A 19,931-nucleotide genomic window follows, 5' to 3' on the forward strand; every position below is an offset into this window, starting at 1 on the left:
GCTTTTCAAACTATTGGTGTTCACTTATTAGTTAAATCAGTTAAGTAAGCTAAAGGAGCATTAAAAATGGACTGTTATAGAGTAGAAAAAGATCAGAGTGTGTTACATGACCACCATCACCAAGCAAAATACGAAGCAAACTGAGGCATATCTTTTCCTGGGGGCTGCCCCTCCACTGGCTCCTAGGAGGGCAGTCTCATAGCCTGGTGCCACGCATCCCTTCCCTGTTGCTCCCCAATAGCTCAGGGGACCAGAAGTCGACACCTTACCCTAGGTGAACCCCCATGAATTCTCTCCGGGGACTCTCAAATTGAGAGGTGAGTTGGGTGCAAGTGTTTGCTAGGAAGGGAAGGTCAGATGGAGTCAAAGTTGATATGCTGATATATCTTCCTATAAGCTGAATACAGGGCTTTGCAACCCCAGCTGTAAGTTCTCAGTAAAACCAGGCTGTAGAAAGGCTTGAGGCTTGAGATAAGTGGGGATGGAGGCCTGCGTGGGAGTCAGAGGAGGAGAGAGGGAGAGGCTTCCTACCCTGATGTCCTGTCCTTCCATCCGTATGAGAGGATCTGCTGTGGCTTTTCAGCCCTGCCCCTTAAAACCACCGTGTACAGGTCTGTTACTGGTGATCAAAAACCTTTCACTGGAACAGGCATCTTAATTGGAGCAAACCAGAGCCCAGGAACGTTGTAAGTTTCCTAACCCAGCCACACATCCTATGCAACATTGCCTTTTCTGTTGCCTGTGGTGAAAGATTCTGGCTGCACGCCTGGCATGTGGAAGTTCCCGGGCCAGGGGTTGAACCTGAGCCACAGCAGTGACCCCAGCCGCTGTAGTGACAATGCTGGAGCCTTAACCCACTGTGCCACAAGAGGACTCCTAAGAGAGTCTGGATTTGTCCAACAGAAGCCACCGTGGCCGACTCAGCAAGTTACCCTTCAGCCAGGTGTGACCAGCATCTGGGCCAGCACTTCCAGGGCTGGCTCTCAGCAGGCAGGAGCAGGAATGGGCAGAAGGATGTTTCTGTTCTTCACCTTGCCCTGGCCCTTAGTGCTCCTGGGGATTGACTCCCAGCCTTCTCTCATGCTGCCCCTTTTGCCCTGCCCCTTGCCTTTGCTCACACACTGCTGCCTGCTCTCCCTTTGTTAAAGACCCCACGTCCACGTGTGCCTTGCTGCCAAATTCTTTCTCCTCGGATTTGTAACCAAGCCTTCTGGTATGGATGCTTCTTACCCTTTTGGCTGCTTATAAGCCTGTCACCAGCCTTTAGAAAGCTTTGAGCTCTTCTAGGCAGACTTCTTGTCCTGGATCTGCCAGCTCATAATCAGGGCTGTCAAAAAGAAACAGCCATGCCGGGAGGAAAAGAGCCATGTATGCATGTAATTCAGAAAAGGAACTTGTACTGACTTCCTGTATGTGCCAGGCTCTCTGCTAAGCTTGAGATTTTGTAAGATCTTAGTTGAGATGGAACTCGTACACCGTTAAATCCAGCCATTTAGAGTGTACCATGCAAGAAGAACCAACTGTATAGCACAGGAAGATCTCAATAGTGTGGGAAAAAAGAATGGATATACTTTATATGTATGACCGATTCACTTTGCTGTACACCTGAAACAAATATAACATTGTAAGTCAACTATACTCCAATAAAATTAAACTAAAAAAAAAAAATAAAGCATTCAATGCAATGATTTCTAGTATATTTACAACTTTTTTTGGCCATAACCACTGCACATGGAAATTCCTGGGCCAGGGACTGAATCCGAGCCACAACTGCAACCTAAGCTGCAGCCTCAGCAGGGCTGGGTGTTTAACCCACTGTGCTGGGTGGTGGAGATTGAACCCTCACCTCCGCAGCGACTCCGCACTACAGTCAGATTCTTCATCCACTGCGCCACCGCAGGAACTCCTGTTTATGTATTTACAGAGTTGTCCAGTGCTGTATTTTTTAGGTAGTAAAGCTGTGTCATTTCTACTCAGGTATTTTCAAGTTCCAAACCAGCAGCTCTCCAACTTAAATGCAGATCACGGCCTCCAATGCAGAGATGTGGAGTCAGTAGGTCAAGGCTGGGGTCCAAACACTTTTTAATAAGTCTAGTTGGTATTAGTGCCACGTTTCACTATTACCTGTTGGACGTGTGAGCAGCCTCTGGATCTTTCTCTTTATCACTGCAGGCAATGCGTCGGCTGAGGAAACATGTACCACCTAAAAGTTGCTAGTTACGTTTTATTCAGAGACTTTGCTGAGGACCAGTGCCCAGGAGACAGCCTCTCAGATCACTCTGAGGAGCTGTCCCAAAGGGAGGAGCCAGGGTGTATAGGCGGTTTTGCTGGGGGGAAAATAAACACCCAAAACATTCAGTGAATCCTCAAAAGATTACTACTCATCACAAAAAGCAGGCATCTCAAGGTAATGGTTTTAGTGCTTTTCTACATTTGGGAGGATGCAAGGGTCTGGGCTCACTGAAATTATTCCTTAGATATGCATCTTAACTGTCTAGGGCCACTGTCCTGTCTTTCTCCATCCTGAATCCCCCCCAGGTGCACCAAGAGCAGCGGGCTGCTGTGGCTGATGGCTTGATGCGACATTAGTAGTTCACCAGAATGGCAGGCAGCATTCTTTGTTTAGTGGAATGACAGGTGACATTCTTTTTTGTCTGCAGAAGAAAACTCATTTTGTGAATTCCTGTAGTCCCGTGTGCTCCTTGAACTGGGGACACTGTTCTGCTTGGTTTCCACTGTTGCAGAGAGAAAATGAAGTCCAGCTTCCTTACTTAACCTGGCTGTCAAGGTGTGTCACAGTGTAGCCCAGTCAGCGTTTTCAGTTTGCTGGCCTTCTCTTGTTGTCTCCATTTCAGCCCAACTGTCTTTAAGCCACACTGCTTGAGTATTCTCCAGATAAACCTTATTCTGTCTCCCTCGTGTATCTTTCCTAACGTGGAATTCCGTCCTGCCTACCCTCCCTCCCTCAGGCCCATTCCGTTTCAGGTACTAGATTAAGTGCTGGAGATACAGAGATGAAATGCTATCCTTGCTTCTGGGGCAGATGAGTCTTAACGACAAACACACATTGGAAGTCACGCCATTAAAAGAAGTGCCACTGCAGCACAGCTGACCCCTCCTCTTTTCTGGTCCTAAATTGCTTGAGCTGGAGGAAACCTTGGCTGCTTGCCTGAGATAATCTCAACTTCAGTATTGCAGATGAATTTCTTCATTCAGTCCTTCAGTTCTAAATCTCTCCCCTTCCTCTGCTGACAATATAGGAATTATTGTCTCTGCAGTGTATTGTCTCTCAGGTTTATTGGTCAGCTAATCAGGACCTGCGTCTCTTTATTGTTGCCTTGAAGTATTATTTAACCGTTTGTGTGCTAATTTGCATGTTCCCCTCCCTGGGATGCTAAGTGATTTACAATCCAAAACTCCCTGTTCCACCTCTGAGTCCCCTGTACAGTGTCTCACGTGGTTCCTTGAACATATTTTATAGGTATTCGAAGACAGTGGAGTCTATGGGATACAGTATTCTTTGTAAGATAGAAAGTACAATTAGTTGCTTCATCAATTATGTATGATGTTGGTTAATTCAATTACCAGAATAAGCACATGTACTTTCAGATTATTCAGTGGAGGAATTGTAGAGTGAATAAATGAATTTTAATGCTCCTCTTAGAGTCTTAAACCAGTGCTAAAAAGTTGACTTTCCGTACCTCACAACTGATTAATTATCCTTTCTAAAAGAATGACATACCTACACACAGACACACGCACAGAGTATTTATACTGTGCTCGATGTTGCCTAAAATTTTTAAAGATTCATGAGATTTCATAAGATGATACTTAAACCCAGTCCCCTGAATTTAAGTGCTCCCTCTTTAGAAGAAATGACCTGTTTCTAAGAACTTGGTCCACCACAGGACTTTATCTCTAGCTCATAGCAGTAGCTCTGGGGAGGGAAAAATAAGAAACCTTCCGGTTCCTCACATCATACAAATCTTCCATCATTAGGCAGATGATCTAAGAATCTTACAATGTCCAAGTATTATCCCGTTTCTTCTCCTTGGGGTAATCAACAACCTCTAAGAACTACACTGTAGTCGTGACAGATAATTTACCCCAAATTGTGCGCTTGTTCAGTTCTGAGAAAGCGAGTTTTACTTTCTTTAACCCTGGCGGATCCATTGAGAATCATGTGGTTCACCCATCTTTGGTTCTGTATTTCAAGCGGTCAGCTCTGTGGAAGCAGTGGTCGCAGAAGAGTAGAGAGAGTTCTAAGCTTACATACATACTCGTTGGCATTCACTGCCCTCACCCTCCGTGCTCTTTCTCATCAAATGAAGGAAAAGCCGACCACAGTCACACTCCACTTCGGTGACACATTTTCCAGTAACCAAAGAACAATGGAGTGCAAATGTTTGCAATCAGAACTAGACATACATACAGTAAAAGCCAATCACTCAGAGCAAAGGTTGCAGCACAAATCTTGACTCACAGGAAAAACACTTTGAAATTTATCATCTTGTGTTTGCAGTGTCTTAGTCCTTTCAACTTCGATAACAAAAACACTATAGACGGTGTACTACAGTCAACAGCTCTGGAGTCTGGAAGTGAAGGGAAAAGTACTGGCAGATTCGGAGTCTGATGAGAGGGTGCTTCCTGGTTCAAAGACCCCTGTCTTATTGCTCGGTCTTGGTACGACAGAAGGGAAGCAGGGACTCTTACAAGAGCACTAGTCCCATTTCCCACTCACACGAGCTCCCCTCTCATCACCTAATCACCTCCCAAGGGCCACACCTCCTAATGTCACACTGGGCAGTAGGATTTCACAGGTGACTTTTGGGGGGGACACTAACATTCAGCCTAGAGAAGCATGCCACTTGTGAACCAAGACAATTTTAGTGTTGTACCCCAGTCCTTACATTTTGAGTTCCTCCAAGCCGGGAACCCAAACGTCCTTAATGTTACTAATCTTTAAGAACATATTGGATTTTTCCCAATTCACTAGTTGGAGACAAAAAGCAGGGGTTGAGCTAAGGGCAGGATGGTAGCCACCTGGCACACCTGGATATTTGGCTCCTGGGATAATGTTTGAGACAGAATGATAGGCACAACCCTTGGATTCCCTCTACCCTTTCTCAACCCATCAAGCCCAGCATATGGAAACTGGAATGTATTATACACACATCCAGACAGATGCCTTGGACTTTCCCCACTCCCTAGGAGCTGTCCGGCTCTGGCATTAAGCTTTACTAGTCTTTTCCTTTTCTGGGAATGTCACCCCACCTCTCTCCTGGTGCCTTGGCTCTTAGTGACTCAAACTAAACTGGCATTAGACTTTCTGAAGTCTCTAAAAACATTTCGGGGTGTTTTTTCGAGTTTTCTAATTAGAGTTTGGGAATTGGATGGGAGCTATCATTTTAAATCATTTGGTGCTTTCCCTCTAAAGAGCACTTGGAAGAGTATGTACTTATTTCAGGATGAAGAAAAAAAAAAGGCAGTCTAAGTTGAGTCACGTAAATGAAAGGGAGCAGGAGAGAGGAGGGTTCAGGCTGCCACCGGCATTACTCAGATGTTAGTGGGTTTTATGACATGTTATTTAATGTTTACCACCGACTGTTGGATAGAGGCTATAACACGATGATTACACAGGCAGCTAACTTTTTTTGCTTAGGCTCCTTAGCTTGTGTTTGGTAAGATACGCCTGCTTTTAGAATTGCAGGCGAAGACAAATGCCAGAGGTCATGATAATTCCATGTTTTCCAGTTCAGCGATTAAACCAATGAATAGATTGACTCAAGTACTGAAACATTTAACTGTGTAACGCTCGGATGCAGAATGGGTAGCACATAGGTTTCTGCAAAGGCAAGGCACTTGTTTACCCAAAAATGACCCTAGAAACACCAGAACACCCCTTCTAAACCAAAACAAACAGCAGCAAAAAACAAAAACCCATTATCAGTAGAGGGGGTTCGTTCTGAGAATGGCCCTGTGACCCTTATATTGTGCTCCAAAGCCAGAAACCTAATTGCAAATTTCCTAAGCACAGTCCCATTTATGTTTTTTATACTCTAGGAATGAGGTTTATTTTTGAACAGCTATTGGACTAGGTTCTCAAAGTTTTAAGATGGAGACACAATATACACATTGTGTGTGCCAAAGGTAACATAAAAGAGTCATGAAACAATAGTCACCGAAATGCCTTCTCATTGCTGCTGTTATTTTTGGTCTATCATTTTCTATTTTGTTTTCTATTTTAAAAATATTTGCTAGGACCCATCAGGATGACTTCATGACTATTACTGATTGTGATCCACAGTGTGAAAGACATTTCATTACATTCTTTGCTTTACAAGGTCACAGACAAAGTTAGATTTCCTCACCTTTGCTATCCCAGTGTCTTGACCAATGTTCAAAAATATTTATTTAATGGAAGAGTGAATACCCACTACAACAGTAAATCAGTGACCCAAGGGCAGACTTGAGGGCTAGGCGTGAACAAAGACCAAAAGGAAGACAGGAAATTATAAAAGAAGGATCCAAAGTTCGAAGGAGAGCCTGGGGAGGAGTTCCCGTTTCAGCTCAGCGGGTTAGTAATCCTGAGCATGCAGGTTCGATCCCTGGCCTCACTCAGTGGCTTAAGGATCCAGCATTGTACAAGCTGTGGTGTAGGTTGCACATGTGGCTCAGATACGGCATTGCTGTGGCTGTGGCGTAGGACTGCAGTTGCAGCTCTAATTTGACCCCAGCCCAGTAACTTCCAGATGCTGCAGGTGTGGCCATAAAAGAGAGAAAGAGAGAAGGAAAGAAGGAAGGAATGGAGGGAGGGAGGAGAGAAAGAAAGAGAGGAAGAGAGAAAGAAAGAAAGAAAGAAAGAAAGAAAGAAAGAGAAAGAAAAAGAAAGAAAGAAAGAAAGAGAAAGAAAGAAAGAGAAAGAAAGAAAGAGAAAGAAAGAAAGAAAGAAAGAAAGAAAGAAAGAAAGAAAGAAAGAAAGAAAGAAAGAAAGAAAGAAAGAAAGAAAAAGAGACTGGAGAGAGGGCAGAGGAAGGAGATGTCGCCTCTACCCAGGAAAAGTAGTGTATCTGCAGCTGTTCTCTGGGTATGACACTCTGTGACTTTGGGGTCCTAGGATGCCCACTCTTTCCACTGGCATCAGAGTTAAGTGACAGTAATAACTATTGCATGATCATTTCTTTTTGACCGCCATCACTCCAGTTATCTATTTTTGCATTAAAACACCTCAAATTTAGTATCACAAAACAAGAACCCATTATCAGTGGAGATGATTAGTTATGCTTACGGATTCCCTGGATGAGGCATTTAGACATAGCAAAACAGGGATGATGGCTTCTCTCCGATGATGTATAGATTCTCATCTGGGAAGGCACACATATCTGGGCACTGGAATCATTTGGAAGAATGACTAAAAGCCTGGGCTCAGTTGGAACTGTAAACTGCAGTGTCCACCTGTGTCCTCTCCATATGCCTTGGGCTTCCTCACAGCATGGTGGCAGTGAGAGGGCGTTTCCTGTGAGCCAGTGTTCCAGGAGAGCCAAGTAGAAGCTGCACAACTCTTTATGATCTAGCCTGAGAAATTCTGAAGACTCTTGTGCTGTACTCTATTGCTGAAAGCAGTCCTAAACCTGCCCAGATTCAAGAGAAGACACAGGCCCCTTCTCTCTATGGAAAGAATGACAGGGAACTTTGGGGCTTTTTAATTAAATCACCATATACCACATCCCTTTACCTTCCTCTTTCAGGGAAAAGCTGTTACTATTTTCCAGAAGTTATCCAAAGATTTAACTGTGTCTTTTGCTAGATTTCAACTTTTAAGCTAAGAGGAAGAAGAAAAGATAAAGTAAGAAAAATACAAGAAAGTTTTTACATCATTAAAATAGAGCAGCAAGGAGATGCTTTTCCACATTGATAAAAGATACAGGAGAAGGCAAGATTTGTTACTTCTCTTTCTTAAGGATGGGGAGGAAAATGTGGGTAAATTGAGCAAGTGTTCAGAGGAATTTAGAAGGAATTAGGCACTTTGATATTTACATCTTAATTTGAGTATCATTTTGGGGGAAATCGGTTCACTTCCTTTACCATGACTGAAGATTAAAGTTAAAAAATAAACGTGAGTGCTTTGTTGCCATTGACTGCACTTGTAAACCAGTAACCACTCTTCATTTCAAAGACAGTCTTGTGCTTAGTGCTGTGACTAAAGACAGGTGTGTTAATTGCGGTTCTATCAAGTCTCTGGGACAGGTGTAGGTCAAGTTAACCTTGGTCATCAAGTGCATTCTTCTTCAATCACTTCTCCCTCTTACAGGGGAAAATACAAAAATAACAGTAACAAATAATTTTAAAAGCAATTCATTGTGATATAAGATTTTTTTCATTTCATTAAGAGATGAATAGGAAAGGTTGGCTTCCTCGTCCATTCTTCTTTTTTTTAAAAATGTATTTCTTCTCTTTTCTCATTCTTTCTCTGCTCCTTAATGTTTAATTTTAATTCTCCTATGGCCCTTTATCTTCATCCTGGTCCCTCCTTCCTTCTTTCCTCCCTCCCTCCCTTCTTTCTTTCTATTAGTCTGTAACTTTAGTGTTCTTTCACCCCATTTTTTCTTGCGGCAATCTTCTTTATGAGGTTGTTAGCTATCTTTTAAAAATTTCCTGGTCTTTGTTCATCTACTTTTCTTTTTTTTTTTCTCTATGTTCAGATGTCCTCCCCTTTGCTTCTTTAGACTTGCAAGCACTATAGTTAGGTTTAAATTTTTAGCTATAAAAAATAAAGGTGCCACTTTACTAACTTAATGCAATTTATATCAAATGTTCTTTTTTTTTTCAGTATCTACTGCTCCCAAACAAATAGATATGAAGTCTCAAATTTCATTAAAAAATTTTACACACATTGTTAAGCACATTGGAGTTATCCTAGAAGAAAAAAGGGTAAAAATTGTTTTGATTAACAGAATCCTAGTACTTGGAGAAAAATCTCTGATGTTTTAATATATACACTTCAAACATATTTGCGTTTGGGTGTGCATTTGTTTTGTAAAATGGAATCATAGCATAGATATTCTTTCATTACTTGTATTTAAACTTAATATATAGCCGGCATCTTCACACATGAGTAAACCCTTTCTACTTCACTGTTTAATGAAGATTAAACGGGATAATGCTGGCAAAACACTATGGCAGGCGCTTAGCCCACGGTCATCCCACAGTGAGTCATATTTCCTATTTATTCGTCAAACTTTCTTAATGGTTGAAAAGTATTCAACTGAGTTTTTAATCAGTTCTTTTTGTTTGGAGTTTTAGATTGTTTCCCTTTTTTTCCTTTCTTCCTCTTTCTTCCTTCTTCCCTTTCCTCCTTTTCTCTCCCTGCTTCTTCTCCTTCTCCTCCTTCTTCTTCTTCTAAATAACACTCCAAGCGTCCATTCCTTAAACCAAGTCCTTTGTGGAATTCCTTAACTATCTCCTTACAAAATATCAATAGTGGTTGAATAATGAGTCAAACTAGGTCCTCCTGACTTATGCAGCCACCGTTTACTAATGGCTCCCTGGGTGCCAGGTACGTTTCATGTGTGGTTCCATTTAGGCATTTAGGGCTCACAGGGGTCTTGAGGAGGGGGTTTGGAGTTTTAGGCCACACAACTCTGAGTGTCATCTTTGGAACTGAAACCGAGATCTTCTATATTATTGTGAAGAAGGTTCCATTTCAGGAGGTTTTAGAAATGGTTCAGGAATTGCAGAAGTATTTGATTTATCTGGCCTTTTAAATTATTATTTGGAACTATTTCCATACGAATAAAAGTGAACATAAAGTGTAATAATAGCTTCATTATCATTAACTTACCTACGCCTCAATATGAAGCATTTCATTTCTTCCATGCCTATGCATATGTTTGCACTTCTTATAACCGTGTCATCGACTGGGAAGATGGTACTGTTTTATTTTAAATCAGGCATGAATCCGCCCACCCAAATAACATTATCTAAGCAAGTTGACTGCTGCAGCACCTGAGTCCCTGGTTCATATTCCATCAAGGACAGTTTTGGCTTCTTGGTTTGAGCGCATGTCAGGTTTCTAATAATGGGAAGACCTAATTTTATTCCTTTTTGTGGTTAGGGGTGTTGTTTGCCAACCTTCCAATATTTATTTTGAGGAAAGAGAGTTGAGACTAGATGTTAGTTATATAGACTTAAAAGTGCCCTACTGTTCCCTTTCCAAGCATCTGGAGAAAGTCCTGAGATTTCAAGGTAAGATCTTAAAGGGTTACCATTGACAACTATGTATCTGAGATTGAAGTCAGAACTCCAAGATGGCCCACAAGATTCCCTCCCCCTCCTTTGCATGTCCCATAGAATTCCCCCCTCTTGAGTGTGGTTTGGACCTGTGAAGGGGATGGGATGTCACTCCCGTGATTACATTACATCACGCTGTATGTCAAAGGGACTTGCAGATGCAGTTAAGGTCCTTAATCACTTGACTTTGGGTTGATCTGAGGTTAATTGAAAGGAGGTTATCCTTGGAGACCTAACTTAATTATATGGGACCTTTAAAGAAGGTGAAGCATTGAAGAGATGCTCTCCTCTTGGCTAGGTTGTGGAGAAGGCTACAGGGCAATGATCTGAGAGTGACCTCTCTCACCTGAGAGTGGTCCCTGGTCAACAGCTGCAAGGAAGTGGGGGGAAGTGGGATCTTAGTCACACAAGCTGCAGGAAACAAATTTGGCAACAACTGGAATGAAACTGGAAGTGGCCTCTGAGTGCCAAATAAGGATGCAGTCAACAGACACTTTAATTTCAGCCCTGGACAACCCCTTAGGGGTTGCCACTCTCCTGACCCATAGAAACTGTGACATCATACATTTGTTTGAGCTTCTAAGGTGGTGGTAATTTGTTATGTAGCAATCAAAAACTAGCACATCGTGTGACTGCATCCAGGTTTTCTCTGCATTTAGTGAAATAACGAAACACAAAAGTGAATCGAATTGAATGTGAAAGCTTGTTGTATTATTATCATGATCATCCATAATGCCAGATAATGAATTTTTATGTTAATAAGAAGCCTCATTGTTCCCACTGATTACCTTAATAAAATATACATTTACGAACCTAAGCTCATAAAACACGTTAATATTAATACAATACCTCTTTGTCTATTTTAGATTCTAAGGCATCATCTGAGAGGGTTTTTTTCCCCCTTTCTAGAACAAAAAGATTCCATTATTTGAAAAACACTGGCTTGACTAATAGGCCCTTTTAAAAAAGACTGCATTTGGGTTGTTTTAAGAATGTAACTGTTGGCAGGGAAAAGAAGAGCAGGATTGTGCAAGGCTAATTTATAGTCAGCACATTGTTTTAAAATATATGTTTATCTTTAATTGTTCCCTCATTACAGAGTAATGCATAGATGTAAAAAATCCAACCACTGCTTTTGATTCAGACAGGTGAGTTTGGCACTAGCGATTGTTTTTTAAAGCGGGCATCATTTGAATAGTAATTTAAAACCTTAAAATCAAGTAATATTTCAAACATGTCAAAAAAAGTACAGAAAATGATATAATTGATACCCATATACCCAATCATCTCGATGTTCACAGATGTTAACATTTTGCCTATTGCTTCAGATTATCTTTTTCAAAAAAGTGCAAGTCCAGATACAGCCGTTACTCTATCCTTTTTCCTGTCTCTCCTCCGATTCCTCCCTCCCCAGAGGTAAATACTAGCCTGAAATGGATGTATATTATTTTCATGAATGTTTTATAGATTTTTCTACATATGTATGTATTCATGAATAATACAAGGAATTGTTTTGCATTTGAAAATTTAAATTATGGGTATCATACTGAAGGTAACCTTTGGCAATTTAATTTTTTCACTCAAAGTTACATTTTTGAGATAAATTATGTCCCATGACATGAATAAAACACAGTCGATTTATCCATTTTTCTTTGCTGATAAGCTGTTTTTTCCCCAGTTTTTGTATCATGAATAGTGCTGTCATGAATATCTTTGTTCATTTATTCATGTGACCCCATTGGAAAGTTTCTCTAGATTAGAATGGAGAAACTGTTGAGTTGAATTTTTAACTCTACTAGGAGTTGCCAAACTGCTTTCCAGAGTGGTTCTGCTAGCCTAGTCCCACCCACAAAGTAGGGTTCCTCTTCTCTTAATTTTACCCGGTGTTTGTCGTCACAGCTCTGCTGCTGTTAGTCGACTGGATTGCGGGGGGCACTTTATGTGGCTTTAATATTTATTTCCCTAATTGTGAGGCCCAGCCTATTTCCTGTTTCATATGTCTTCAGATTTCCCTTCTATAAACTGCCTGTACAGTCTATGTCCAGTAGTGGGAAGGGGGTGTTTTATTCTCATTGATTTTTAGGAGTTCTTTATAGGATATGGACATGATTTTTTTACATTTTTAAATTTTTTTTTTTATTTTTTGACTGCGTTTAAGGAATGCAGCATAATAAAAATCCTCATTATTCCCACATATGGAAATTCCAGGGCCAGGGATAGAACCTCTGCCATAGCAGTTAACAACAGATCCTTCACCCCTGCACCACCAGGGAACTCCAGGAGTCTTTTTTTACATAGCCCCATCTAGTGCACTGGTTTGTAATTGTTTCACTTTTCAGTGGTATCTGTTGTCAAACCGAAGCTAATAAAACCATTTTAATATGATTAGATTGATCATTTTCTCCCTTCCTTGCTTGGGCTTTTTATGTTTTGTTTTAAAAGCACTTTCTTTATGATGCATTATAAAGCTATTCTCTTGTGTTTTCCTTCAAAAGTTAAAAAAGGCTTATTTTTCATCTAGATCATTAACCCATTTTGAAAGTGTGTGTTTGTGTGTGGGTATGTGTATATTGGTAGGGATCCAATTTTGTATTTTTTCTCCTAACACCTTTTATTGAGTAATTCATTGCCCATCTTCCTAGCGCCACGGTCCACATTATCACTTCTGTAGAAAGTCAAGCTGCCTTTAGTGTGGGCATGTCTTTGGCGTTCTGTTTTGTTCCTTACCATACAGCTTTGAACACTTACAACTCAGTAACAAGAAACAAGACCTGATGTCTCGTGGGATGAATCTGTCTTCTTTTCCTTCATCAAAATCAACCTGCAGGGAGTTCCCATTGTGGCTCAGTGGTAATGAACCTGACTAGTATCCAGGGTTTGATCCCTGGCCCTGCTCAGTGGGTTAAGGATTTGCTGTTGCCATGAGCTGTGGTGTAGGTCACAGATGCAGCTCGGATCTGGCATTGCTGAGGCTGTGGGATCTGGCATTGCTGAGGCTGTGGTGTAGGTCACAGATGCAGCTTGGATCTGGCATTGCTGAGACTGTGGTGCAAGGTGGCAGCTACACCTCTAATTTGACACCTAGCCTGGAAACTTCCATATGCTGCAGGTGCGGCCCCAAAATCACACACACACACACACACACACATACACACACAAATCACTGTTCATAGTATAAGCTGCCTTTTAATCTGCCCTATGAATTTTAGCATCAGCTTGTCAAATCCTATAAACATTTTGATCAAAAAGGAATTAACTTAGGGATTAATTGCGGGGATTATTTTCATTAGCATATTGTTTGTCTTATCCACAAAACAATATATTTTTCTGTTTATTAGAATGTCTCTTAGGAGTTCCCGTCGTGGCGCAGTGGTTAACGAATCCGACTAGGAACCATGAGGTTGCGGGTTCGGTCCCTGCCCTTGCTCAGTGGGTTAACGATCCGGCGTTGCCGTGAGCTGTGGTGTAGGTTGCAGACGCGGCTCGGATCCCGCGTTGCTGTGGCTCTGGCGTAGGCCGGTGGCTACAGCTCCGATTCGACCCTTAGCCTGGGAACCTCCATATGCCGTGGGAGCGGCCCAAGAAATAGCAACAACAACAACAGCAACAACAACAAAAGACAAAAGACAAAAAAAAAAAAAAAAAAAAAAGAATGTCTCTTAATATTCTTCAACAGTTTGATAATTATTCCCTCAAAATTCTTACATACATTGAGTAAAATATAGGCCTAGGCACCTCATAATTTTGTATCTATCATAAATTATCTGTTTTTTAAGCACTTCCACTCTTTATGGCTATTTATGTATGATTTATTGAGTGTTTGCTGTGTACAAGCCTTTCTGTTGAGCTTAATTTCTGCAAATATACTGAGATATATTTATCAGTGTATTTCTTGTTTTTTATATTATTAACCAATTAAGTATCAGAGAGATTCAGTAACTTGGTGATTGTATATGACTAATTGTACAGCCTGGATTTAAACTCAGTTTTATCTAAATCTTTACCTATTGCTGAACACTCTTGCTTTTAAATCAGCTGATGTTTCTTTGATGTATATCAAGCTTGTTTTGCAGTGTCTTTTTACGGTAAAAAAACCAAAATCTCATTATAGAGTCTAAATTATAAAGTATAAAGGCAATTATTTCACCAGGTAGCTGTCCCTTTATTCCGATTAGTTAATTCATCTGGATAGACATATTTATGGCAGGGAATAAGTCTATAAAAAAGAGTTTCTCTGGCAGTAACTTCAGATCAACTTTTTTTTTTTTTGTCTTTTTTGCCATTTCCTGGGCTGCTCCCTTGGCACATGGAGGTTCCCAGGCTAGGGGTTGAATTGGAGCTGCAGCCGCCGGCCTACGCCAGAGCCACAGCAACGCGGGACCCAGGCCACATAGGCTTTCACCTACCCCACAGCTCACGGCAAAGCCGGATCGTTAACCCACTGAGCAAGACCAGGGATGGAACTCGCAACTTCATGGTTCCTAGTCAGATTCGTTAACCACTGAGCCACGACGGGATCTCCTGGATCAACTCTTGAGGGAAACACCTGTCCTCGATGACTTAGTGTATTCTTGCTCTTGCTCGCTACTTCACCCGTTCTTCGCGCACTTGAGGTTTAGTCCTTCCCAAAGGACAGCCAGCTTCAGGAGGCGAGGCCTGGATGTCCAAGGGCAGGGTGGGTGTATTGGTGAAAAAGGAGGAGAAAAGCGAAGATGTAGATGAGCTTTTTAGTATGTTTAAGGTTTTTAAAATTGAGGTTTAGCTGACATAACATTCTATGTATTGTATATGTGTGTATATAATATGGACGTGTCATGGGAAGGTCATGACGGCATGGTGACTGTAGTTAATAATGCTGTATTGCACATAGGAAAGTTGCTGCAAAAAAAGGGTAAGGGATGTTACCAAGACTTACTCTGGTGATCGTTTCACCACAGTATTTGTTATATATATTTATGTTTACATTTATATTTATGTTTTTTTGTGTATGTGGCCGCCCCACGGCATATGGAGTTCCTGGGCCAGGGATCAGATCTGAGCTGCAGTGGCAACCTATGTCTCAGCTACGGTGATGCCAGATCCTTTAACCCATTGTGCCAGGCCAGGGATGGAACCTATGTCCTAGCGCTGCAGAGAAGCTCCTGATCCTGCTGCACCACAGCAAGAACTCAGACCTAACATTATGTTAATTTCAGGTGTACAACATAATGATCGAACATTTGTATGTGGTGTGAAACCATCACCGCAGTAAGTCTAGGTAACATCCCTTACCACCCAGTTACCCCTTTTTCTTAGCAACTTTCATATTTGCAATACAGTATTATTAACTGTAGTCACCATCTGTCCATGACTTTCCCATAACTTATTTATTTTCCAACTGGAAATGTGTACCTTTGACACCCCTCACCCATTTTGCCCACCCCATACTCCCCACCTCTGGCAACCACCAATCTGTCTCTGTTTCTGGATTGTTTGCTTTTTTATTAAGAGTTCACACACGAGTGAGATATATGGTATTTATCTTTCTCTGTCTGACTTTCTTTTCTTTTAAGGGCTGCACTTGTGGCATATGGAGGTTCCCAAACTAGGGGTCGAATCAGAGCTACAGCTTCCAGCCTACACCACAGCCACAGCAACATGGAATCTGAGCCACATCTGTGACCTACAGCTCACGGCAGTGCCAGATCCATAACCCACTGAGTGGGGCCAGGGATTGAACCTGCAACCTCATGGTTCCCAGTTGGATTCGTTTCCATTGTGCCACCTCAGGAATGCCTGTCTGACTTATGTCGTTTAGCATAATGTCCTTAAGATTCATCCATGTTGTTGCAAATGGCAGAATTTCCCTTTTCTCATGGCTGAATAATATTTCATCGTATATGTAATATCCCAGTTTCCATTCATCAGTGGACACTTAGGATATTTCTATGTCTGGGCTATTACAAATAACGCTGCAGTAAACATGGGCGCACTTATCTTTTGAAGTTAGGCATTGTGTTTTTTTCAGATAAACACCCAGAAGTGGAATTGCGAGATCACATGGTAGTTCTATTTTAATTTTTTGAGGAACCTTCATACTATTTTTCACAGCAGCTGCACCACTGCAACAGTGTGCCAAGGGTTCCCTTTTCTCCACAGCCCTGCCAACATTTGCTATTTTTTATCTTTTTGATAATGGTGAAAACCGTTGTGAAGTGATATCTCATTGTGGTTTGATTTGCAGATGCCTGGTAATTAAGGATATTGAGCATCTTTTCATGTACCTCTTGGCCAGTTTTCTTTGGAAAAAATGTCTATTCAGTTCTTCTGTCCATTTTTTTTTTTTTCCCCATCAGATTGTTTGTGTTTTGGCTATTGAGTTATATGAGTTCTTCATGTATTTTGGATATTAACCCCTTATCAGATACATGATTTGTAAGTCATTTATAAATCATTTTCTTCTATTCAGTATGTTGCCTTTTCACTTTATTGATGATTTCCTTTGCTGTGCAGAAGCTTTTTGACTTGATGTAGTCCCACTTGTTTATTTTTTAATTTTGTTGCCTTTGCTTGTAATGTCAAATCTAAAAAGTCTGAAACCCATGTTAAGGAGCTTACCGCCTATGTTTTCTTCTAGGAGTTTTATGGTTATTCTTTCAAAGTTTTGACTGTTTAACTCCCTCCTCTTTCATTTATCATCCATACTCACTCCTATAGAAAAATTCTGCTTAAACACTAATTTTGCTCCTGGTGCAAGGAGGAAGAAAAGATGAGAGGGAAGGAAGGAAGCTCTAGTGGGATTCAAGCTAAAGGCCATTCTTTCTCTAGAGTGAACTGCCAGGTACTTTCACTTCCAGCACTGAGGCCAGATTCTGCTTTTCTCAGGCCTCTGTCTAGCCTGTGCTCATAACTGGGCCTTCCTCTTAGGGCTGAAATAGGAGCATTTCTGGGACTGGTTCTGGGTGGTCTTGTGAGCCTCAGAGCTCAGCTGTAGAAGTCTGGGGCTTTTTGTAACCCTGTTTTTGTGTTAGGCAGCCTGATGCTATGGCTTAGATGAACAGTAAGTAAGGAGCCACCGGTTGACTGAGGTTGCAGAATAGCGAAGGACAGGAACGATGGTCTGGGATTTATCTGCATTGTGGGAGAGAGAAAGGGACTGTATTTCTCTCTTTGAAGACATAAGTGGCCAGTTAGCTTTAGTTTGCAGATACATCCTGGCTATTGCTTTAGGACCTACTATGATTAAAATATCTATTCCATGTATTCAAAATATGTGGTATTGAGCACGTTTTACATACCAAGCACTGCTGTAGGCACAGGTGATGACAAAACCGGAAGATGCCCACTCCTCTCATGCCTATGTTCTCATGGGTGTGGGTGGAGCCGGACAGAAAATTTTTTAAAAATAAAATTTTAGGAATGAATTTATTTATTTTTAGGTTGGAATAAGTGCTCTGAAGGAAATAAATGGGGTGACATGATAAAGATATGTGGGCAGAGTGTGGGAGGTTTTGCCATCCAGCTTACTCTGCTAGGCTAGCCAAGTAATTTAGGTTCAAGAATGGGTCGGAAATATGACTTGCCTTGGTTTAAGTTTCCAGGTAACCAGATATAAATGAGGCCACAGGAGGGGAGACATGGTTTCCAGAATTGGGTGGCGTGGCTTAAGACCCTTCGTCTTCCAATTATTTGAGCCCCAGGAAACATACTTACCCTCTTTTGGGCTGTCATTCCACTGTCGGGGTTTGCGCCACCCAAACGCCTGGGTTCCAGGTCTTCACTTTGGGGCTGTACCAGCCCTGGGGCAACTTGCAACTCTCTGCAAGGCCCTGGATCTGTGGCCAAGATTGCTGTAAGGCATCAGGGAATGTTTCTCTAAAGGGGTGACATTTGTGGCAAAACTTGAGAATAACAAGGAGGCAGATCATAGCATTGCAGGAAAAGGCACAGCCAGTTCTAAAGCCCTGAAGCATGACGAGCTTGGTGTGATAAGGAACAAAAGGAAACAGGATAGTGATCTGGGGAGTGGGGAGTATCAGATATGATTGTAGAGGTTGGCTGGGCCATGTTGGGAGTCTTTTAAACCATGGTAGGAATTTGGATTTTCTTCTAGTACAATGGAAAGCCATTTTTTTAAAAATATATGTATATATATTTAATGGCTGTACCTGTGGCACATGGATGTTTCCCAGGCCAGGGATCAAATCTGAGCCGCAGCCAGGGCAACACCAAATCCTTTAACCCACTGTGTTGGGGATCAAACCCACGCTTCTGCATTGACCTGAGCCGCTGCAGTCAGATTCTTAACCCACGGTGCCACAGTGGGAACTCTGGAAAGCCACTGTTTTAACTCACTGTCCATGAACTTGTATAGAAGAAAGCTACAGGAGTTACCGTCGTGGCGCAGTGGTTAATGAATCCAACTAGGAACCATGAGGTTGCGGGTTCGGTCCCTGCCCTTGCTCAGTGGGTTAACAATCCGGCGTTGCCGTGAGCTGTGGTGTAGGTTGCAGATGCGGCTCGAATCCCGCGTTGCTGTGGCTCTGGCCTAGGCTGGCGGCTACAGCTCTGATTTGACCCCTAGCCTGGGAACCTCCATATGCCGTGGGAGTGGCCCAAGAAATGGCAAGAAGACAAAAAAAAAAAAAAAAAAAAAGAAGAAGAAGAAAGCTACAGCTATATGAAAATCAAAATTTTGCATTATTTCAATTATGAATATAGGCAACAAGCCACAGGAATATAAACAGTATCTGTGCTGATGTTACAGGTAGAAATTACAGATATTTCCATTTATTACTATTATTGCTGTGATCTCAAAATGTCATTTGTGATTGTTACCCTAATTAGAAATTACGGTAGTTATTAGAGCTTATAGTGTATCTTGTTATTTCATGCATCGATAAAGGTGCCAGTGAACAAGAGCCTGTGGACCAAATCCAGGCTGCCACCTGGTTTTGTAAATAGAATTTATTGGAATACAATACAGCCAAGCCTATTCATTTATGTATCATAGTTACAAAAGAAACTTTATTGCCCCATAAAGCCTAGAATACTTACTATCTGACCCTTTCTGGAAAAAGTTTGCTGATATCTACACTGATAAAGCAGCACATATATTACTATAGTATGATTTTTTTTTTTTTTTTCCATTTCTTGGGCCGCTCCAGGGGTCGAATCGGAGCTGTAGCCACTGGCCTACACCAGAGCCACAGCAACGCCAGATCCGAGCTGCATCTGCAACCTACACCATGGCTCCTGGCAATGCCAGATCCTTAACGCACTGAGCAAGGCCAGGGATTAAACCTGAAACCTTATGGTTCCTAGTCGGATTCGTTAACCACTGAGCCACAACGGGAACTCCCACTATAGTGCAATTTTAAGAATTGGATAACTGTTGATTTGTGAGCTTATGTATTTTACTTTATGCATTTAAAAACATTATGCATTGGAGTTCCTGTTGTGGCTTGGTGGGTTAAGAACCCGACATGGTGTCGGTGAGTGAGGATGTGGTTAGATCCCTGGCCTCATTCAGGGGGTTAGGGACCTGGTGTTGCTGCAAGCTGTGGCATAGGTTGCAGATGCAGCTCGCTCGAATCTGGCATTGCTGTGGCTGTGGTGTGAGCCATCAGCTGCAGCTCCAATTCAACCCCTAGCCTGGGTAT

The 19,931-nt window shown here is 41.8% G+C and overlaps 1 protein-coding gene across 8 annotated transcripts in view; it reads left to right on the forward strand.

Annotated features, from left to right (window-relative positions):
- ELMO1 (engulfment and cell motility 1) overlaps positions 1-19,931 on the forward strand; it is a 581,070-nt gene that overhangs the window by 166,753 nt on the left and 394,386 nt on the right. The window contains exon 1 of one of the 8 annotated variants that reach the window (XM_021079243.1): positions 11,417-11,438. The exons of the other annotated variants lie outside the window; for them this stretch is intronic. The gene's annotated coding sequence lies outside the window, so the exon portion shown is untranslated. Of the gene's footprint in view, positions 1-11,416; positions 11,439-19,931 lie in introns of those variants that run through there. 8 annotated transcript variants of the gene reach the window in all.

This window comes from Sus scrofa, chromosome 18, assembly GCF_000003025.6.
Source record: "Sus scrofa isolate TJ Tabasco breed Duroc chromosome 18, Sscrofa11.1, whole genome shotgun sequence".
NCBI classification, from domain to species: domain Eukaryota; kingdom Metazoa; phylum Chordata; class Mammalia; order Artiodactyla; family Suidae; genus Sus; species Sus scrofa.